The sequence below is a fragment of the Alexandromys fortis genome, unplaced genomic scaffold (genome assembly GCF_014885135.2).
Source record: "Alexandromys fortis isolate MF-2015 unplaced genomic scaffold, M_Fortis_MF-2015_v1.1 scaffold_12, whole genome shotgun sequence".
Lineage (NCBI taxonomy): Eukaryota > Metazoa > Chordata > Mammalia > Rodentia > Cricetidae > Alexandromys > Alexandromys fortis.
The window spans coordinates 2,907,617-2,929,108 of record NW_026067937.1 but is presented as its reverse complement, the minus strand read 5'-3'; the positions used below and the strand labels follow the sequence as shown (position 1 = coordinate 2,929,108).

At 43.1% G+C, this 21,492-nt stretch overlaps 1 pseudogene; it reads left to right on the top strand.

The window, feature by feature from the left end:
* The first annotated feature begins 208 nt into the window (after window positions 1–208).
* Window positions 209–908, top strand: LOC126504637 (nucleolar protein 16-like; annotated as a pseudogene).
* Window positions 909–21,492: the final 20,584 nt, after the last annotated feature.

Genomic DNA, 21,492 nt, shown 5'->3' with positions numbered 1-21,492 from the left:
TGTATAATAAAGACTGAAAGCAACCTAAATGCCCAGAACCTGGGAATTCAGAAATAAAGTGTGCACTCTTCTTCCTATTTTATTAATTAAAACACAAACTTACAATAGCCAATAAAATGAGAAAAAAAGTCAGTTCCATGGAACTTTGCTTGTGTTACACTTTAGAAAAAAATGAAGTTTAAAACAATATGTTCAGGAGCCTGTTCTGGAAGTGTGGTCAAGAGTTAGAGTTAGAGCTGCTGCTTCTGAGTTTGAGCTTCTGGTGCGGCAGTCTGCGAGATGCCCAAGGCCAAGGGAAAGACTCGGAGGCAGAAGTTCGGTTACAATGTCAACCGAAAGCGTCTGAACCGGAATGCTCGTTGGAAGGCAGCTCCACGGATCGAGTGCTCTCACATTCGGCATGCCTGGGACCACACCAAATCCGTGCGGCAGAACCTGGCAGAGATGGGGTTGGCCATGGACCCCAACAAGGCGGTTCCCCTCCGAAAGAGAAAGGTAAAGGGCATGGAGGTAGACGTGGAGGAGAGACCCAAGGACCTTGTACGGAAGCCCTATGTGGTAAATGACCTGGAAGCAGAAGCCAGCCTCCCAGAAAAGAAAGGAAATACCTTGTCTCGGGACCTCATTGAATATGTTCATTACATGGTGGAAAATCATGGGGAAGACTATAAGTCTATGGCCCGGGATGAAAAGAATTACTATCAAGATACCCCAAAACAGATTCGGAATAAGATCAATGTCTATAAGCGTTTTTACCCAACAGAGTGGCAATCCTTTGTTGATCTTTGCAGAATAAGAAGATGGAGGTTGACTGAGTGGATTGCATCCCCAGACAAGGAGTGTATTGTTTCAGACGATGCTGGCAAGGTGCCATAGAATCAGCTTTTACACACATACTCACTCTCTCCATCAGAAGGAACTGTTTTTCTTTATTTTATATTTGAGGAGGGGTGGTATCTCTCTAATAGCCTTAGATGTCCTGGAACTTGGCTTTATAGACCAGGCTGGCTTCAGACCCACAGAGCTCCACCTACCTCTGCCCTGAGTTCTGGGATTAAAGGGGAAGGTATGCGCCCCCACACCTGGCTAGAGAAGGAACTCTTTAGAGGCTATGGTTTATGCTTTCTTGGGGGCTCACAGAAAAGCCAGGACTGGCTCTTGTATCCAGAGGTGATGCTTTATTTGAATGTGATCTGTACATAATAAAAAGCATTTTACTTGAAAAAAAAAAACAATATGTTCAATATGATCTCAGCTTTGTAAATAATTCACAGATATAAACAGAAACAAGACCAGGATAACGAATCGACTGCAGGACTTTTGTTTTTTAGTTGTTTGCTTCTTTTTTTTTTTCTAGTTTCAAGATTTTGCAAGTCCCTATTTTCTAAATACCACAGTAAGAAGAACTAAGAAACCAAGAAACACTTGGTTTCATCTCAAACTCATGTAAGGTATCAGCAGCTGTTTCTAGGGGGGAGTGCCATGTCTCTAGGGAGGGACAAACATGAACCTTACAAAAGCCCCAGGGGTCTCACCTCATCCTTGAAAGTCCTTAATGGCATCTACAAGTTAACATTTGTCTAGATAGCATCAACACACTTGCAAACGTTTCCTTTTCTTAGTTAGGCTTCAGGTCCATCCTTAGCCAACTTACCCTAGCAAGGCTTACACATCTGATCACCATAACAGTGATTCTCAAAGTACTACTTTTGTAGTCTGAGATAGTATTTCTGCTCGGTCTCCCCTCGTATTGTCTGTACTTGGAGTTCATTCTGAGCAAGTAGACTGAAAACCTCCCCTGCTACACACACACACACACACACACACACACACACACACACACACTTTAGAGCTCTTCTTAAGTTTAAGACCCTGAAACCGAATGACTCTGAGGTCACGGTGCCTGGCTTTGAATTTTAGCTCCATGACCAACAAAGAAGCTGTGTGACTTTGGGCAAAATACTTAACCTCTTTATGTTTTGTTTTCTTCTGTGGTGAACAAAATATTAGCACTTACCCAATGGGCTTGTGAGGATGGCAGGAGTTAAGACCTGATGACCTCGAAGTGGTGACGCAGTTTATTAGCTCTACAAAGAACAAGCTGACAGCTATTGTCTACCCCTCCAACATCTGTTATCAATACTTCCTTCCATTGCTCTGGCTCCTGAGAAGTTGACCCTTACGGGATGATGCCACAAGTCCAAGCTACTGGCTCCAGGCAGCTTGCCCCTAGGAGATCTAGTGTAGGATTTATGTTCTAGGCTTTGATCCTCCTGGAATCAATCCACCTTCCCCCGAGGCATCTGACCACGGCTGGGTCCTTCCTTACACAGCCAGGCTGAGCAGCTGCAGTGCTTGAACGGCAGAGCATCCTTCTGGTGTGCATCTCCTCTGGTGACTGCAGCATCCTTGCCTTCCCTTGTTTCTTAATGGTTGAAGCTGCTAACAACTCCGCAACCATTACTAACCCCTAGTTCCTCACTGTGCTTTGCTAGTTCCATGATTCTTGCCTCCCATCACTATAAATTGCTTCTTCGCTAAATGCATTTTAGTTCATCGCTTTTGAGTGAGCCAAGTGTTTCCTGCTGGGACCCCGGCCGACACGGCTGAACATTATTAATATATGTGTCCTTCTGCTCATAACAGTACTGCAGTCAGAAGAGGTTGTCAAGCATAAAGGTGATCATTTTATTGAGCATGCAAGGCACCAGACAGCTCTCAGATTCTTCTGAATTATGAATGCCCCAGGTTTGCTAAGCCATCAGACAGTCACAGAGGTAGAATCTAAAGGATGGAATTTCTACTTATGGTTTTATGAATGTGATACGATGTCTGCTGCTTGGAGATCATACGAGGCTGTGCATTGTGGTGTGTCATTTGTTTGATTACCTTTTGAAGATTCTTGTCAGTTTGAACCTTTCCTCTGTCCAAAGCATGTGTGAGAAATGCCTGTCTGCTTTTACTAAATTTTCTACCGGGCTATCTTTATGAATCAACCATCTACTCCCTCATTTAGGTGTGTACTTGAAGCTGAAGCTCTGCCTTGAGTCAGGAAAATACTTTACAAGAAAAGACACTATCAGAAAAAAAAAAAAAACAAAAAACAAAAAACAGAGACATGGCAATTTTCAGGAAACTTAACTGTGTAATTGGGAGAAGTAAAATCTGATCCTCTAATTACACACATGTATGGTGGAGGGAGGTACATGGTACCAAAAGAATATTTGAAAAAGAAATTCAAGTAGCCAGGAGGTAAAGGAAGGTATCTCAAAGATTGTGAAAGAAGCAAGGACCGGAAGAATAAGGATGGAAAAGTGGGGAACCGTGGTGGCCGTCGGATAAGGGTGGGAGAGGGGTGAAGAGGGTCATGGGTTCTGCCAGGCTTGAGAAGAGTGGGGGCGAGGGGGAGAAGGTCAAGTACAGTGAGGCTGGGAAGAAGCTAAAGTAGGGGACAAGGGGGGATCTTACAGGGCATGGCCAGCTGTGGCTGTGAACGGGAAATCATTGGATGATTTCACACCTGATTGGGTTTGAGTTTTGTAAAACTCATTTGCTCTCTATAGAAACTGTTCTTCTAGACTCTAGGATTCCAAAAGCCCCAACCTTCAACCGGTCCCACCCCCTGACTGAAAGAACAGAAAATGTTCACTGGTTTCCTTGCAGGTGATTAGACCGAAACTGAATTAATTCCTGCTAATCAAAAGGATTCCTCTCAAGGCCCTGGCAGTGATAGGTAATTTCAAGATGAAATCGTTGCTCGTGCCTGTGTCTAATCCGTCCCCGCTACCGTACTTCAGCAAGTCAACCCGGCTCCATATTTTTGTAACTTTTCCAGTCATTTTCATGTTACAGCTGTCACTAGGCTCCCTGCTGGACCCAAGTACACAAAACTAATTAATCAATCAATCAAGAAGGAGAGAAAGTCATGCCTGATACTACAGTGAGAATCATGGCTTGCTAAACTCAATGACTCATTTCCACCAGAATTAAAGAAAAGGACTCCTTCTTAACAGGAAGCAGAATTTGCAGTTTAATGATAAGGCCTAAGACTTATGGACTTGTCATTTAGGGTGTAGGTGTTGTGGTCGCTGGGTTGGAGGGAAGCAGATCTATGGCTGGGATCAAGCTACTTTGTGCCTTCCTGTGTAGGGAGTGGGGAGCCCAGAAGCAAGGACAGCAGAGGAAGGAAAGGAGCCCTGGGTCAGGAGTTAGATCTTCCATGACTTGCTAAGACACAGACCCACTGCATGAGTAATTTGCGGCAAGTGATGTCGTGTTATAGGACCTCTGTCTGTGGAGAACATTCATGACAATAGACAACTCTTGCAGGGACGCATGCTAGCTAGCCAGTTCTATCACTATCACAGAATTCCTGAGATGGTGGATATTTTTTTTTTAACTGACACTGGAGTAACGTGAGAATGAGGTGGACATTGAGCAGCTAACATGTGCGCCTTCTGAGGGAATCTAGTCAGCTTCCAGCTTGTGACTCTGCAGAAGCCTGTGAAAGAGAGAGTGCTGGGTGGTTGTCATCACACAGGAAGCTAAGGGTACTAAATAGAGAGGAAAGCAAGTACTTCCTTCCTCGGAATCTAGCCCTGCTGACCCTCATCCCCCTCCCAACTTCCTGGCTTCCCCCTCCTCCACACGCCTGCCTTCAGGCTGGATTGACTCTGGCAGCCATGTTTTCAGGGCCCCACCCATCCCATCGCTACCTGGCCTATCTAACACAGACCTTCCAAGACTTTTGTTTCCATCTGGTGCGATCCCGGGACACAAGAGAAGCCATCTAGCCCTGACATCAGGCCGATGTCCGTGGACAACAACTTTCCGCATTATAAAATCAGTTCATTGCACCAGTGTATGATTTCTCATGTTTGTTGTTGTTGTTTTGGTTTGATTTAGTGTCTTGTTTGTTTTTTTCTCAAGACAGGGTTTCTCTATGTAGACTTGCCTGTCCCGGAACTTGCTCTGCAGACGAGGCAGGCTTCTCACAGAGATCCACTTGCCTCTGCCTCCTGAGTGCTGGGATTAAACGTGCACATCACCATTGCCTGGCTAATGTCTTGGGGTTTTAATGCTCACTCCATGAGTATTAAATCTAAGTATTTCAATCTAAGTCATAGGGAACACCATCTGTAATTCCACCAAAAAGGAGAAAGAGGAAAAATGGGTGCTCAAAGAGAAAAAGATTCTGGATAAATGAAGCTCTGCTATTATATTTGTTTAAAATATACATGGAAGGAGCAGACAGTAATGTGCTCTTCTTGCAAGCAAGATCGCTCTTTTAAAAAGACAAGGCAGGGAAAAGATCTCTAGGGCTTTCTGGCCAGACAGCCTAGTTAGATGAGCTCCAAGCCAATGAGAGTTCCTGTCTCAAAGAAAGTGAACTGTGTTCCTAAGGTTGTGCTCTGGCATCCACATGGACATGAACACATGTGCATGCACACATACATACACACATATGCAAATAAGCCTTGTCCCTAGCAAGTTCCAAATTTCTTAACCTAGGAAGAAGTTACAACCAGAGAATCAGTTAAATCCGATGGGTCAGACTTCAAAGCTGGGGCCGTATTTAACAACTCAGCTAAGTGCCTCGCCCAAATCCTCAGAGAATCTGGCAGGAAAACTCACTGGATGAAGAAGTGAAAACAGAGATATGTGGGAAGGGACCGGCAGAGGTATGTATGGCTGAGCGGTGTGGAGTAAGGGAGGCTGCAAGAGAGACTGGGTGGAATCCTTGAGGGAAATATCTCAGCAAGTAGTGAACGATGCATTTCTCCTCAATCCTGAAGAATTTCTCCAAAATCTGAAAGAAAACAAAATGTTGATTTTTTTCTCAAACCTTAAGAATGTCTCCAAAATTTGAAAGGCAGCAAAATGTTGGGCTTGAGAGTCTGTAAGAGCCTGAACGTGCGGTGGAAAATGAGGAACCAGTTTGGGGTTCTGGAGATGTGGAAGCCTCTTTAACACACTGGGCTGGTGGATGGGGTAGGGACAGCAGCCCTGCACACCCTTCCAGAAGAAGACTTAGGTAGCCTTTTCAATTGCGTCAGACGATTTTGGTCTGCTAAAGAAAGTACTGAGATCTTGTCAGAACAGAAAGCTCTCTTAGAATCACAAAGAATGAGTTTTTTTCCCCCTTCTGCTGCAAGTTTATCTCAAGAGAAAAGAAAAAGCTGAATGAAGCGAGTTTAATAGCAAAATGAAAGGCAGTTCTTTTGAAACCCGGGGTTGTACCACTCCGGTATTCCGAGCCAATGAGAAATGTGATCTATGCCGTGCTTGTGGGATACTCGGCCTAAGTGCCTACAAATTAATTGAAAAATATCCCAGATAGCCTGTGTGGCAGTGAGAGCCTGAGGTCGCTGCAGAACAAAGGCAGGAGAGCTCTTTTGTTTGGTTGCAGGTGCGGGTGACCTTGTGAGAAGCGCACTATAAATTGCTGAAACTGTGGGATGATAAGCCAGGATGACAGATTCCTGTCACTCTCCCTCAGTAACAGATGGGCTCACCTTCCTCGGGTCTACAGAGGCACATACATCACGAAGCCCATTGCTGTTGCCGAGCTTCGGAGGCGCAGGCATTTACAAACACCCGAAGAGAGATGTGGACCCACACTGCGCCTGCCCACAAGAGTTCACCTTTCTTTCCACGTTCTCTCTGTGCTTTTTCTCTTGACATTTTCTTCTGTCTCTCTTTCCTTCTTGTCCATGGAAGTGGCATTTAATGATGATGTCTGAGAACGAGGGATACAGCGTAGGTAGAGAAAACCCATGATACGCTTCTTACAGCCTTTCTTTGTTTCCCAGAGCGAGCAAGTACAAGATAGAAGAGCAGGAAGATAGACTGTGAGTGGTGAGAGATCACGTTATAGAAGAAAAAAAAAAAAAACAGGGCCACAAAAGGAGTTTGGCCATGGAATGACTGTTGCTATGACATACAGCAGAGGGCCGGGGAGGTAACTCTAGATCCTGTCAGGAGAAAAACCATGTCGGGGCCCCTTGCGATCATTCTATACTTTCTCTGGGAGGCATTTGAATTTTTTTCTTCATCCTCTTTCTGTTTCACGCAAGAAATAATGGCCTGCGTTTCCTTCTGCCTCCTCCCTGAGCTAGTAAGAAGGAAACCTAACGGCAGGGAAACTCTCGCCTCTGAAAACTAAGGGTAACAATTTGTGGCAATACACTGACAGATTTCCAAGGAAATGCATATGAGGTTTGGTGGAAGAATTGCGAGAAGAGACTTTGGAGTCAGATGAATGGGGCATAGCTTCACCGCCACCATGTTAAGTTTCCATTCTGCCAGCCTGTTGCTCTTGGTAGCAAATGGGAACACTAGTACCTGCCCAACACAGTCAAAATGAGAATGAGGTAGATACACACAGGAAAAGCCCGCCCTCGTGCTCAGGGTCCGCTGCATAGAAAGCGTCAAAGAACCGTAGCTTTCTTTCACAAAGGAGCCCTGCAGCGTATTCTCACAACTTCTAGTAGAGTCTGTGGTGTCACATGAGAAAGCCTCATAGAAGGGTAGAAAAGGCATGGTTTAAATCAGCACAGTGTGTTTGCGTTCTGGAGACAAACAGCTTCACAGAGGCACCTCACTGGCTGCGTAGTTTCTAGAAAGTGCTCACCACCTGGATCTGAAGACAAAAGATGACCTGTCTTCACAGACATTGTGAGGAGTGTCTGGTGTTTATGAACATAGATAAAGAATGTTCAGATTCACCAGACAGTGGAATGGGAAGGAATATGTGTTTCTGTGTAGGGAGGTTCGTTTGAGGAAATTGGCTCTCTTGTGACTAGGGACAGGGGCCGACAAGTCAAAATGCAGACAGAAGTGGGAGCCATCAGTTGAAGACCCAAGGAGACACGATATTGTACTTCAAGTCCAAGGTCTGTAACAGTAGATTCTTGGAAGGTCTGGAGTTGCAGCCCAAGTTTAAAGGCCACCTGCCCCAAAATTCCTCTTACTCAGGGGAGATCTATCTGTTGTCCCATTGGGGCCTTCAATGCCCTGTGTGAGACACTATGTTCAAGAGGACAGTCTGCTTCACGGGTTGTCCAGTGCACGATAACCTGCGAGCAGCGGTGTTTCCTATCCACTGTGGACCTCAGACTATCACTCCATCGGGCCACAGGCAAAGCATTGCAGAAGAGCAGACTCAGCCTTGACTCGACTCTGCCCTTTAGCTCAGATTTGTCCATGTAAGTGTCATCGAACCAATCAACCAACCAAACTCTCACAGAAACATCCAGAATCGTGCTTGAACATGGTGAGCACTGTGACCCAGCCAATTTCAAAGGGAAAATCAACCATCTTATGTCATTTCAAAAAGGCTCACCCTAATTTTAAAGCAATGCAAGTGACTGATTAAACCGGCTTTGAGAAATCAGAGATGGATGTCCTGATGAAGAAATGTCTTTCTTCAGTTAGGTCTGGATTCTCGGGATGGGGACAAAGACTCACTGTGGTGATGAGGTATTTTAAATGCTATGATGCAAGCTTCCAGCATTCTGACCCATATCACAGTGAACGCCTGGCTTTGGATCAAATACGGATGTGTCCACTACCAAAGGAGAGTGCCCACCATGGCTTCACTCAATAGCTCTTATTGCCTTTCCAATGTGATTCCTAAACCAAGTGGTAAGGAGGAACTGGTACCTAACTCTAGCTTAACAATTAAGGGTGAGTCTAACCTTCATGTGGTGTGACATACTCTAAAAGTGAGAAGAGGAGCGGACAACATTTTCTGGTGCATTTTCGATGGAGTGTACTGCCTTTTGCACACGTGCCCGTCATCTTGAAACTGCCTATAAAATACCAGTGTGGGTTGCTTCTGCAGGCTGTATACCGAGCACCCTTCTGAACGCTCTGCCTAATTTCCCCCCACATTGTAATTCATTGTTGGCCTTTTCTACAGTGAATTGTTGGAATTAACCAATAAATCAGCTGGAAAAGACATGCCAATTTCCTTCCCAGTTGATAAATTACAGTGTGCGGTTGGCATAACGTGTTTTATTGTAGGCGCATGTGTGTGTGTGTGCACTCAAGCACACACCTGCACACGCACATTTGCTGTATATCCTACTCCCAAATTCACTTTTCAAGAAATGCCGAACTCTGAAAGTTTCTCTACTACACACGAGTTTTCATGGAAGATATATAGGATTATATGTCTATCTTGTTATATAAAGATCTACTAGAGCAATCAATGAGTGTCAGGTATTGGCAACTGGAACATAAGATTATTCTACTCACTCACAAGCATTTTACTATGAAAATTAATTTGCTTTTAGTTCTTAGACTTTAATGTGGTCCTGGGCCTCAGGATTTTCTACCTCTCGGGTCTTAATATTCTTAGTAATTACCACATTAACCCTTTTAAAGATCAAGGCTCCCCAGTGATGCATAGTTCAGTAACTTACAAACTGTGTTGCAGTATTCTTCCTTTAACAAAATATTATTGCAATAAAAAAGTAGGAATTTTTTTAGGGTTAAAATATTTAACTATCTAGATATTTAGCTATTTAAATATTTAAATGTAAATGTTCTACACTAGAATTTAGCTATTCTAGAAGAATAGTTAAAAGGATATATGAAATAGAATTGATACCTAATAACTTACTTAGGCCCTTAGACAAAGGCAAGATTATGCTGGTCAGAGATAATGATGAAGATAGTTTTTGTGTCCTCTTGGAAGACCTCTGAGCCATCCATATGCATCCATCCTGCCTCTTTCAAAGTCATCATATTAATACATTACAGCGAAGGCAGAGAGGTCGTCCAAGGTCATCCGGGAGAACTAAAGGAGAAGGAAAGGAAAAGTAGTTAAGGAAAACCAGGATAGTCAAGCTAAGACAGTGAGAACGAGGACAAGCCAAAGTTAATGCTCATAAGCCCCCCTCACACCCTCAGGCCTGGCTCACCTGGATCTCGTTCTACAGGGTCAACTCTGTTATGCTGCCTGGGGGAGGTGCAGGGTCTTTTCCCCTGAGTGTGAGGGGTTGGGTGGTCCCCCACCTGCTGCAGGTATCAAGGGATTAAAAAAAAAAAAAAGAGGGCATCTTTCCCTCACCCATGTGACCACATAGCAGACGAGAGAAAAACCTGCTCTTCCAATCTCACACGCTCAGGGCCAGCTTGCCCATGCCCCTGAGAACAGGGTCAGCTCTATTGTGCTTCCCAGGTGAGGTGTAGGACCCTCTCTCCTGAGTGCTTCGGCCTGTGAGGGGCAGGACCAGCTCTTCCTAGTGTTGTAGCCAGTGAGGGGTGGGGTGAAGTCTGTATAGTCTATTTGGTGGTATCAGGAGCCACAGACACCAACAAAGATCTCGGCTGCACCAGAATCATGAACCTAGACAGGGGCCCCAGGAGCAGCCCAGGCCAGATATCACCATGGTCTGAGGTGGCAATGAAGCCACTCACCTCAGCCTGCTCCTCACCTCTTTCTCCCATTCAGATATGCTCCTGTCCTGTGAACCATTCTGTCTCTCTGTCCCATACAACACCGTACATTTGCTCACCATAGTAGTGTCCCATCTGCCTGACACCATAAGGTTCTGGGTGGTCTGTGTTTTCTCCTCGGGGCCCTGGGTGGACCACCCAAGTCCCTCCAGCAGGACCCTTTGTCTCGCTTAGTCCGTCACAGCACTGGGCAGTACCATGCTTCCTCATCACAAGATCATAACAGTGGCTCAGCAATCAGCACCAGAGGCTCCTGGTTGGTGCGTAGCTGGTGCTGAAGCCCTCTCAGAAGTCAAAGCTAGAAAGCCTGGGCTGCACCAAACTAATTTTTGGTGGGACTATTTGGAGTAGAAAACTTAGTCATGGTACAGAATTAGAAGTCAAGGTTTCATTTCACGAGTTATTCTGGGGTTTGTGAGTAGGACACAGAGAGAGCATTGCTGTGTTCTGATAGGCACTCTGAGCAGAACACAGCCTTAATCAATGTTCTAGCACTAAGAAGGCAAATGTTACAAGGGAAAAAAGAAAGTATGGTGATATTGTTCAATAACTGATTGAGCTTCTGTTGGTAAAAAGGGAATGAATTTTTATTGCCTGCAATGCGCACAAAAGAATGCTCTCCTATCTTATTCCAGCAAAGTTTGGATCAAGAGGGGGGTCTAATGATGAGTTTGGGGAATCGGGAAGGCAACATCCCAGAAAGTCTGATTCTAGAATAGAATCGACTATAATTAGCCTTCTCCAGGATCAGCAATTCACCGGATAGATGACACATTTGAATCCTGACAAGTTAGTGACATGAACAGGAAAACTAATCTATAGCAAAGGCAGGATGGGAACCCATTCCTCCCCTGTTTCCGGTTCTCATGTCTTTGCTTGTCAACCACAAGGATACTCTGACAGTTTTCGTGTATCACTGGCATGATATCTTTATTGTTGTATAAGGTCAGATATACATGTGTTTGGAGTGTGTTTATATTCCAGGCTAGCCTAGGCTTCTGTTCCCTTCTTCCATACAGTCCAAAGTCTATTATGGCTCTGTCAAGGTCCATGTGTCCATGGAGGACAACAGGGAGTCCCTTACTAGCTGATTCTCACTGAGGTTTGGCCAATTAGAGGACCTAGAGGAACACAGAGAAGGGGCTAGGTGTTTGTTTCTGTTCCTTCACTGTCAGCTGGAGGCAGTAAGGAATTATGCTATAGATAGATAGATAGATAGATAGATAGATAGATAGATAGATAGATAGATAGATAGATAGATAGAGATAGATGGGTAGGTGGGTAGGTGGGTAGGTGGATAGGTGGATAGATGGATAGATGGATAGATGATGGATAGATGGATAGATAGATAGGACTCCTCCAAATTATGGTAACTTTTACTTTAAATTGAGCTGAAGGTCACCCATTTCACAAAATGAGCTGCTCATCTTTGCCATCCGATGGCACCAGGAAGAGAAAGAGTAAAACCAGACGCTCGGACTGGGGAGATGGCTCAGTAGGAAAAGCGTGTACCTCACAAAACTGGGGACCTGAGTCCAGATCCTCAGACTCTACATAAAGTCAGATGTGGTAGCCTGCATCTGCATTCCCAGCATTCCAGTAGTGAGATGGGACGTGGAGACAGGAAAACTCTCAGGATCTCACAGGCCACCTAACCTGGCATATGCAGTAGTAAGCCACAGAAGGCCAACACCCAAGTTTCTTCCCTAGTCTCAGTACTTGCTATAGCACACAGGAACCTGCGCTCACACACCAATGTGCACAGATCACTCAAGGGTAGATAGAGACCTTGTCAGTGGGAGTGAGGATTTGTCCCGACAAATTGAGAGCAGAGTTCATTTGAGCAGCTAGGGCTAAGGAGCCCTTCTCTCCTGACCTTCACCAAACACAAGCTGCAGTCCACAGCAGCAGCCCGCCTGGGATGTTAACCACTCCCCTCTGCCTCCCAGTTGTGTTACAGAGCTCCACACACACTCAGGGTCCTCGATGGCTATCTGAGAGCTGCTCTAATAAGTCACACCGGTGAGCTTAATTAATGCTTAGACAAGTCTTCCGAATAAAAGGCTCTAGATGCTCAAACAGGAGACTCTAGCTATTGTGAGTGCTCTTTTCTTTGCCAGTGACTCCGGGATGCAGTCACGGGGCATTGGTGATCGGCACGCTCCGAGGTTCATTAATTTGAGCTGACTCTTAGGAGGACTTTCTGAGCCTGGGTAAATGATCCTGGGAACACCTCATTTCAATCTCTGTGCAGCACATTATCTTTACTCATTAAAAAATTATCACAGTGATGAATTCTGCTTAATTTAAATTGACTTCTTTGTGGGGGGAAAGGCAATTAAAGGTAAGAATATTTAAAGGGACTCCTAGGGTGGGGGAATTATTTCACTGGGAAAAGAAAATAGCACCTTGCCACACAATAAGATTCTTGTTTTCTCTGTAGGTTCTTCTGTCTGAAGCCTTTCTGCCCACGCTGGCGTTGAACTTGTGACACAGGAAAGCAGTTTCGAACTGACTGTTCACAAAGACATCAACACGTGGCTCAAACTACTAACTTAAGGACGAATGGGAGTCTTTGGCTGGTTGGTTGGTTGGTTGGTTGGTTGGTTGGTTGGTTTTGGTATTTTGTTTCTTTGAGACAGTGTTTCACTGTAGCAATCAAGCCTATCCTAGAACTAGCTCCTATAGACCAGGCTGGCCTCGAACTCACAGAGATCCGCCTGCCTCTGCCTCCTAAGTGCTGGGATTAAAGAGATGAAAATACTTCTGGCGTAAGAAGGATGGTGACCAAGGAATGACCCCAGTTTCTAACCCTCAAACTCTCTTTCCCCCCAAATCTCTTATTCTGGGCAAATGAGGAGGGAGACAGTTTTAACCTTAGAAATATATTCAAAGTTCAAAAGTAGTCCCTCACAATTCAGGGTATGAGCCTGGAGGGGTGGAAAGGGAGTAGGGTTTGCCTTACTAAGACTGCTCATACTTTTTGAGTTTGAAATCATCTAAAATCAGAGCTTTGATTTAAAATTTTTAAATTCTCATTATTTGATCATGGTAATTAAACAGTGTATGGAAAGAAAGAGTGGGGACCAAGAAGAGCCCGTATGAATGAGCACTGGGCAAAGTTGGGTATTGTTTCATGTTTCATGGTGTTTCTGCTGATAGCCAGAGACTTTCACTTTCCAGAGGACTGTTCTCCCCTTCTTGCCTCTGCATTTTCCTTGTTCTTCTGAACTCCATAAAGCTCTTTTCTGGTCATTACTTATTTTCAACTTTAGTGAATAAGGGTTTATGTTCTCACTGTCTACTTAAGCTTTTCTGTTTGTTTGTTGGTTTGTTGTTTAGTTGGTTTTGCTGTTCTTGCTACTTAGGCTTTGTTAATTTTTTTTGGTTTTTTGTTTGATTGTTTTGCTTTTCTTTTTGGAGGAATTGTTGTTTGTTTGTTTGTTCAGTTTGTTTGAAACGTAGAAGCCAGTATGATTTATTTGGCTTAGGATAAGTTTGCAAGATAAAAATATAGCATGTTCAGGACAATTTGAAATTCAGATAAAGAATAATTAGTTCATCTAAGCAGGCTACATGCAACATGAGGTTTTTGTTTTTTTTTTTAAATTGTCACTTACTTGAGATTTAATTTGAAGTAGTAATTCTGTGTTTTATTTCTTAAATCTAGAAATCCTTCTGTTTAAATTTGGAGTTCCTTCACAATTCCTCACCTCAAATTATAGGTGGCATGGGGAGTGGATCAAGAAATGGCGCTGAATCAGGCTAGGCTTGTTATTCGAGCTGGTGTGCTAGCTGCTCTGGCCAAAGTTTTCTCCTTTGCAATACGAGCATGTGGGGCCAAGATTCCTTTCCACTCATAACCAGCTCAGAAATCCATAAATTAAATGTGTCTCGTTTGGGAATGTCCTTGACCTAACCAAAGATACATCATGAGCCAGAGTTGGGAGCTGTTGATCTGAGCTGAGTAAAGAAAGTGTGTGTGGTGGGGGGAGGGGCGGGGAGCAGTTTCCACCAGGAGATTCCTGAGAGGTTAAGAGTACAGGTCACATTTTATGGCTGTTTTGGAATTTGGCAACAAGAAAGTCTGAACTAGACTTTGGAGGTCAAGAGCATTTCCCATCGTGTCTGTGTGCAGAGGAAAGAGAAACAGAGGATCCTGTAGCAATGTGAGCCATGGGGCGTGCTGGATGCATCATGTTGACTGCCAGAAACATGTGCCCGGGTTCCGGGTCCCAGCAGACATGACTCCTCCCGCAGGGCTGGCTTTGCAAGCTTCACATTTTCATGGGTAAGCAATTTCCATGCCTGAGCCGAGTGCACCGCTTTGCCTTTGTAGCTGGGACTTGATGCCATGAGAAAAGCTTCAAATTCTGTCAGGTTGGGTTGCAAATCCTGCTTTCATCCCATATTGGGTGTGACCTTCAGCGAGCTACTTCATTAGATGGGTTGTCTCCAGTCTGATGCGTACTTCCCACGTTATAGAGAGACATGTTTTCTCATCCCATCGGTAAATTCTCACATTTCAAAGACATCTCTAATACCAATTACAATTATAATATAATTTTTGTCATATAATTTTGTGGATTTTTTTTCCTGTTATAAATGAGGAAGCTCACATTAAAAAATGGTATGAAGTCTGGTCACAGTCACACGGGATGTAGTGCACAAGACTTGGAATCAAGTCAGTCTGTCCACAGACTTGGGTCTTTCCACTGACTGCCTCATATCTACACATTTTCTCTTTCCCTTCGGCTCTTTCTGTCTCGAAACACTTATCTTTCCGAGAGTACAAGTGAGGACCACAGGCTTCCATGTGAAGAAGATGCCGTGTTACTTGGCACATTTTAACTATCGTGAAATTATTGCTTCATGCGTTCTTCTTAGGCAGTGGTTAAGGTGAAAAGATGAATTAGGGGGCTCCTGGAGCACAGACAATGTATGTGTTGGCAGAGCTGCCTTCTAGGGTGGCTGGACTCAACGTGTGCAGTGAGATTCATTGCAACAACCTGTGGCTCTTCGCTTTGCCTCCCATGGTTAGTTCCACATCAGGGTGTGCGATGCTTGCTCTCACTACTCAGAGCTTTGATGTGACCATAGACCCAGTCTCAGGACCACACCTGTGTAATCGCAGCAGAAGCGATGGAAGCGTTTTCTCTAAAGACTTCAGCTGGCTTCTCACATTGGTCCATCCAGTGTGTCTGGGACAAGGCAATCCAGACACACTCTTAGAACAAACAGCATCGGGTCAGTTCCACCCAAACCATGTTGACTGGACCCGAAGAGATGGGCTACCCAGAGGAGCTAGATAACGTTTAATACAAAGTCAGAAGAGAAAGCACCTGGTTTCGGGAATTGAGTTATCTCTAACTCGGAAGCAGATTCCAGGCTCCCCAAATCAGCTGAAATACGGAACTACACAGAGCTCCACAGTCTAAAGTGTGGAATCAGACCCCGAGAATGAAATCCCAGCTTGTGTCTCTTGTTAGATGTGTGATCATGGGCAAGATCTTTCATCTCTCTGTTTAGCCTTCCCTTTCTGGAAAACAAAGATAAAAATAGCACGTTACAGGGCTGTTGTGGACACGGAAGGAGTTAATATTCGTCAAGATTTCAAGCAATAGCTTTTAGTAAGCCTTACATCTGATGCGATTAGGTTAACAACTAAAAACAAGTCAAATATGGACAGAGCTGTGCATACATGTTTTCTGTCTCCAGCCTGAGGGCAACTGGTTCATTTTCTGTTACAGTGGATGACAGAGCTTAGCATACCTCCTTTTCCTGTTAGTCAGGATGGATTAGGATCCACTGCAATAAACCAACAATCCCCACACCCTGGTGTGCTCACACAGTAAACTAGCACATCCAATTAACACCACTCGGCCACAGCAGGTCACCTGGAGTTACGTGGTTAGTTTCGCTTCGAAATCGCAGATGGCAGGAGTGTCAGAATCTGGGGTACTCTTGCTTTTTGTGTCAGAGAGCAAGGTAATGCAATGGAGAGAGAGATATAGACTCTTTTCGTACTTTATTTATATGTAATAAAGGATTTCATTTTGAAATTTTCATACATGTCCATAATATATTTCAGCCGTATTTACACACTCCACTATCCTCTCTTGCCTCTCTCATTCCTGCTGTCCTCTTTCTCTTCTCACTAGAGTCACTTTTACTTTCAGGGTTTTTTTTTTTTTTTAAGACCCAGTGAATCCCATGAGGGGTGCTTGCTTGCAAGAGTGAGGGTGTAGCGTCTTAAAGCTTCTCCCCTTGAACAACACACATCGCTTCCTAAAGTTCCACTGGGTAATGCAGTGTTTACAGTTCTCAGCAGTGAGAAAGTCGCTTTATGGGCCAGACGGAAGAAAAGTAAACTGTGGACATTCCTAACCATCACAGTATTGCTTGTTGATTCTCCTACAGTGAAGTTCTGTGTCTTTAAGAGGCTTCTTCACGTATTTAATTCTTATGGCTCTTCCGCTGGATCTAGTCTTCGTCTTTATTCAAAAGTGTACCACACTGACTTATCGTGTTCTGAACCAATGGATTATTTGGGATTTGTTTTTCTATTTAGAAAGGTGAATGGGAGAATGGAAACAAAACAGAACTATGCTGAGGAAAACAAACACCTTGTAAACTCATAATATCAATTGTCCTATCTTTAATAAGAATAAACTTGCCGGGCGGTGGTGCACGCACGCCTTTAATCCCAGCAATCAGGAGGCAGAGGCAGGTGGATCTCTGTGAGTTCAAGGCCAGCTTGGTCTACAAGAGTCAGTTCCAGGACAGGCTCCAAAGCAACACGGAAAAACAAAAACAAAAACAAAAACAAAAAAGAAAAGAAAAGGAATAAACTTTAATACTCCTAATACCTGTTGGATGAGTTAACGTGTCCACAGTTTTTTAGTTTTATTTGATGCATAGTCAATGCATAGCTGGAGCCTAACCCTCAAGCCACACTCAATGTGTATAATAGTTAAGTCCTCACTGAGGCCAAGGGTAGGTGCTCTGGCCTCATGGCAGGTGGGAGGGTGTGGCTGGCTGCAGGCAGAGTCCGTCACTAATGAAGCTTTCCTAGCTTTGACCACCTGGGAAATGTGAACCCATCTTGGAGAAAATTGCAGTGCGGCTGCTGGCAGGCAGGGAGGCCCGCAGATGTGTATGCTACATAGTACAAAGCTCTAACACTTGGGGCCTGAAGCAATTAGTGTTTTGCTATAAGTTGCTCATCTGGGACTGGATCTGTGAGATGAGTTTCTCTCTGTCACAGAGAAAAACTATTACAGGACTCTGCAAAGCAGAATGGAGCAGGACCAACTTCAGGCTTGCAGACCAGGGTCCTCAGCACGGTGTCAGATGGGATGTATGGGCTGAAGAACAGATGGAAGGATCCACCCACAGTTTCCAGGGCTGGCTGTTAGCTACAGAGTCTTGGGCAGGCCGCTGGACAGTCAGCATCGTAAGGCTTGTCACACTAGGGACCTCAGAGAGAAGCAGAGGACATGCCTGAATTCCTAATCTTTATGAAATAGGAAAAGCGTTTAGAAACTTGGAGAGTAGAATCTAACAACCACTTTTGTGCCTAGACAGACTTACTGCATTCCCATCTATTAGCTTTAGGTATTGTTTTTTACACTTCTAATCAGTACAAAGCTTCCCATGGCTTCATTAGTCTCGTCTCCTTCCTTCTTTCCCTAGAGAAAGTGGTGGGGTTGCACGGCGCACTGCTGTACAAGGCAGCTGTTCATGAAGGACACATCACAGGACTGTTGGTGCTCATATCAAGGGGCCATCCTGCTCTGTTTTCCAGTGGGTACTAGATGCATCTGTGCTGATAATGACCCACTCATTTTAATCATTCATTTCACTGAATCAATGAACATAGAGTAATTTATATTTCTGTGTGAATATATAGTTTGCAGGTGTCTATTATATATACATACATATACACATATATATGCATATATATATGATGATCTGGATGTTTGGTTCCCCCACACACATTTTAAACATACCATTTCAAGAGATTCAGCTCTATATTCCATCTCTTCTGGCAGAATTTCTGTGTGCTCTTAATTGGATTAAGAAGAATTATCTGAAAACAATGAAAGTTTACTAACAGCTTTTATTGTTTACTAATTACCTATTTTTTTTGATCTAATGAGATGACGGTTTCAATGCTCTCTCTGTTGCCATAGTAAAGTTCTTAGGGTCATAGGCAAGGCAGATGTTACATGTTGAGTAATAATTCATTGCTCTTTGCAGATGAAATCCTGATCCCGTCAGGGGCATCCATGATGAGAGGTGTATGATTACCCTCTTTTTTGTTTGTTTATTTTTGTTTTTATTTTCTTTTTATACTCCCCTTCAGCTCAAGGTGACATCCTGACTAGCGGGGTTGATGGTTTGAAAATGGAACTCTGTTGTGAAGGTGGCAGAGGAGGTGGGGGTAGGACACGAGGTAAGTAAAAGCTTTACTTCTGCTTCCTTGAGTGCACGCTCCGTGCTGGAGCAGACAGCAGCGTTACATGAGAAAGCTCTAAACTCTTCTCATTAAATTAAACTTGTGTTTTGTTTGAAAAGGCCTATGGCAGAGTAGCTTTTCTCTTCTAGCTCTAACCTTTGGAAAAGTTCATAGGAAGTGATTCTTACAAGCTGATATCAAAGACACCTGTCTCGGTCTGACATCTTTAGTGAATAAAATTCTCATTAGTTTGGTTTTTTTAAATGGCTGTGTATGAATATATGTGTATGCGTGTACATATATTTAGAATGCATAAAATATAATAATAATAATGTAAAAAGGTTTTAGCACTCCTAGAATAAAATTTTGTCACCTTTTCTTAGGGCCTTAATTTGTTCAGTGTGTCTAAAGTTGACCTGTGTCATATTCTTAATATTTTGTGTGCTTTTTCCCCCATAAGCCTTGTCAACTTTTATACTAGATTAATCTTTGAAAATTTCCTTTTTCCTGAATTATTTTCTGCCCTAATTATCTTGCCTTTAAGTCTTTCTCTTTGTCCTGGTAGTTCAACTAAATAGTGATTTCCCACTCAGCTCCAGAGATTCATCAAACTCTCTTCCTATTTCTTCATTAACCCACAAGCTGCTTTGAAGCACCTCTTTTGATTTTTAAGTTGATTTCTTTTCCTCATCTTTTAAATGTATTTATGATTTTATTGCATTATGTCCTGTGGACTGTGGCTGCTTCATTAGTAGCTGTTGAAATTCCTTTGCCAAGGATACGGATCAGTTTTGCATATGCAAATGACCTTGAGAAGACTCATTCTTTGTTGGGCAGACCCATGCCAATCGGATCAAAGCTTTTGGCCATGGTTAACTTTCCTATAGGCTCAACTGGTTTTTGTTGATCTCACCAATTTCCCAAGAGTATACTTCAAACACATTTGCTATGCTAATATACAATCTGTCTCATTTTCTTATATATTTTGAAAGTGTATTTTGGGGAACACCCAGATACAGGATGATTGCATCTCTACTGTTACACAGAATGAAATTAGGAGCTGGGGAGATGGCTCGACACAAGCTTGACGATTCCCAGAATCATGGGAAAGTCTAGACTCAGCAGTGCAGATAGATGTCAGTATTCTCAGCACCTAGACAGGGAGAATGGCAAGTGGAGACAGGAGACTCTCTGGAACCTCATGAGTCGGCTTACCTGGCATATGAAGCAGTAAACAAACTGGATAGCAAGCAAGGACCAACATTCAGAGTTGTCCACTGACTTCCACATGCATGCCCACTGTCACATAAAGACGCACATGCCACACATATATATTATATATTTGTATTTTACACATATATCACACACATACACCATACACAAACATACAGATGAAACATGAAGCAAAAAAGTCATCTTTTGTTGTTCCTGAAAGTTTTCTTAATCTAATGATAGCATTGGTCCACCAGCTTGCTTAGCAAAATGCAGGTTTGAAACATTTGCTATAGAATTTCAAACACTACTAAAAGATACTGTGCATAAGACTCCTGCCCATGCTTTTACTTTCCCTTCCAAAAGCAAATTCATGCTTCTTGCAAATACTCTATTAGCCATTATTTTCAACATATGTATATATAGTATGTATGTACATATTTGTATACATATATTATGTATGCTTGTTTGTGTGTATGCAAGTACACAGGTGTGTGATCAGGGTGACAACTTGAGTGTAGTTTCTTTGGTGTAGTTCATCTTCTTTTTTTTAGATAGAATTTCTCACTGGCTTCATACTTGCCAAGAAAACTCAGCTATCTGGCCAGTGAGCCCCAGGATCTGCCTGTCTCTGCCTCTGCAACACTGGAATCACATGCACAAATATATATAATATATAAATATATATAAATATATAAGCACACACACATATATGTATATACATATATGTGGTACTGGGGAATTGAACTCAGGTCATTATGTTTGCCTATAAGCCTTTACTGACTGAGCTAACTTCTAGTCCCCTGTGTTGATAAGTTTTATGTGTGACTTATTTATTTTTGTTTTCAGAAGTTATAAATCATTTTGTTTGTTACATATACTGCCTCTATTCATTCCATTAAAAAGTTTTATTGGGAACTAATACTTTGTATACCTTAAATATTTTATTTTGATAGTTGAGAGTTGTATTAAGATTTACACACTCATATTTTTAAAATAACATTGGGAATATTAAAAACATAAAATATAGCACTTTATTTAAGAAGAATATTAGGAAGTAAACAAATAGCACCTTGGGAAGAGGGACGAGAGACTTCAGAGAAATTTGGAACAACTCTCTGCCCTGGTTCTGTAATATAAATATATTCTATAAAATTATAGGCAAACCCATTGTTGATAAACAATTTGTTGCAAGAAAGGATGAGCACTAATATTAAAGCTATCTTGAGAGTGGGCATTTTAGTTAAGGGAATTATTGCTGATTGTGTGAGTTCGTTTTTATTTTTTGCAGGAACTGTTAGCGTGTGGTTCTGCAGCTAGAACTGTGAACTCTGTGTTGAAAAGTGTCCCTA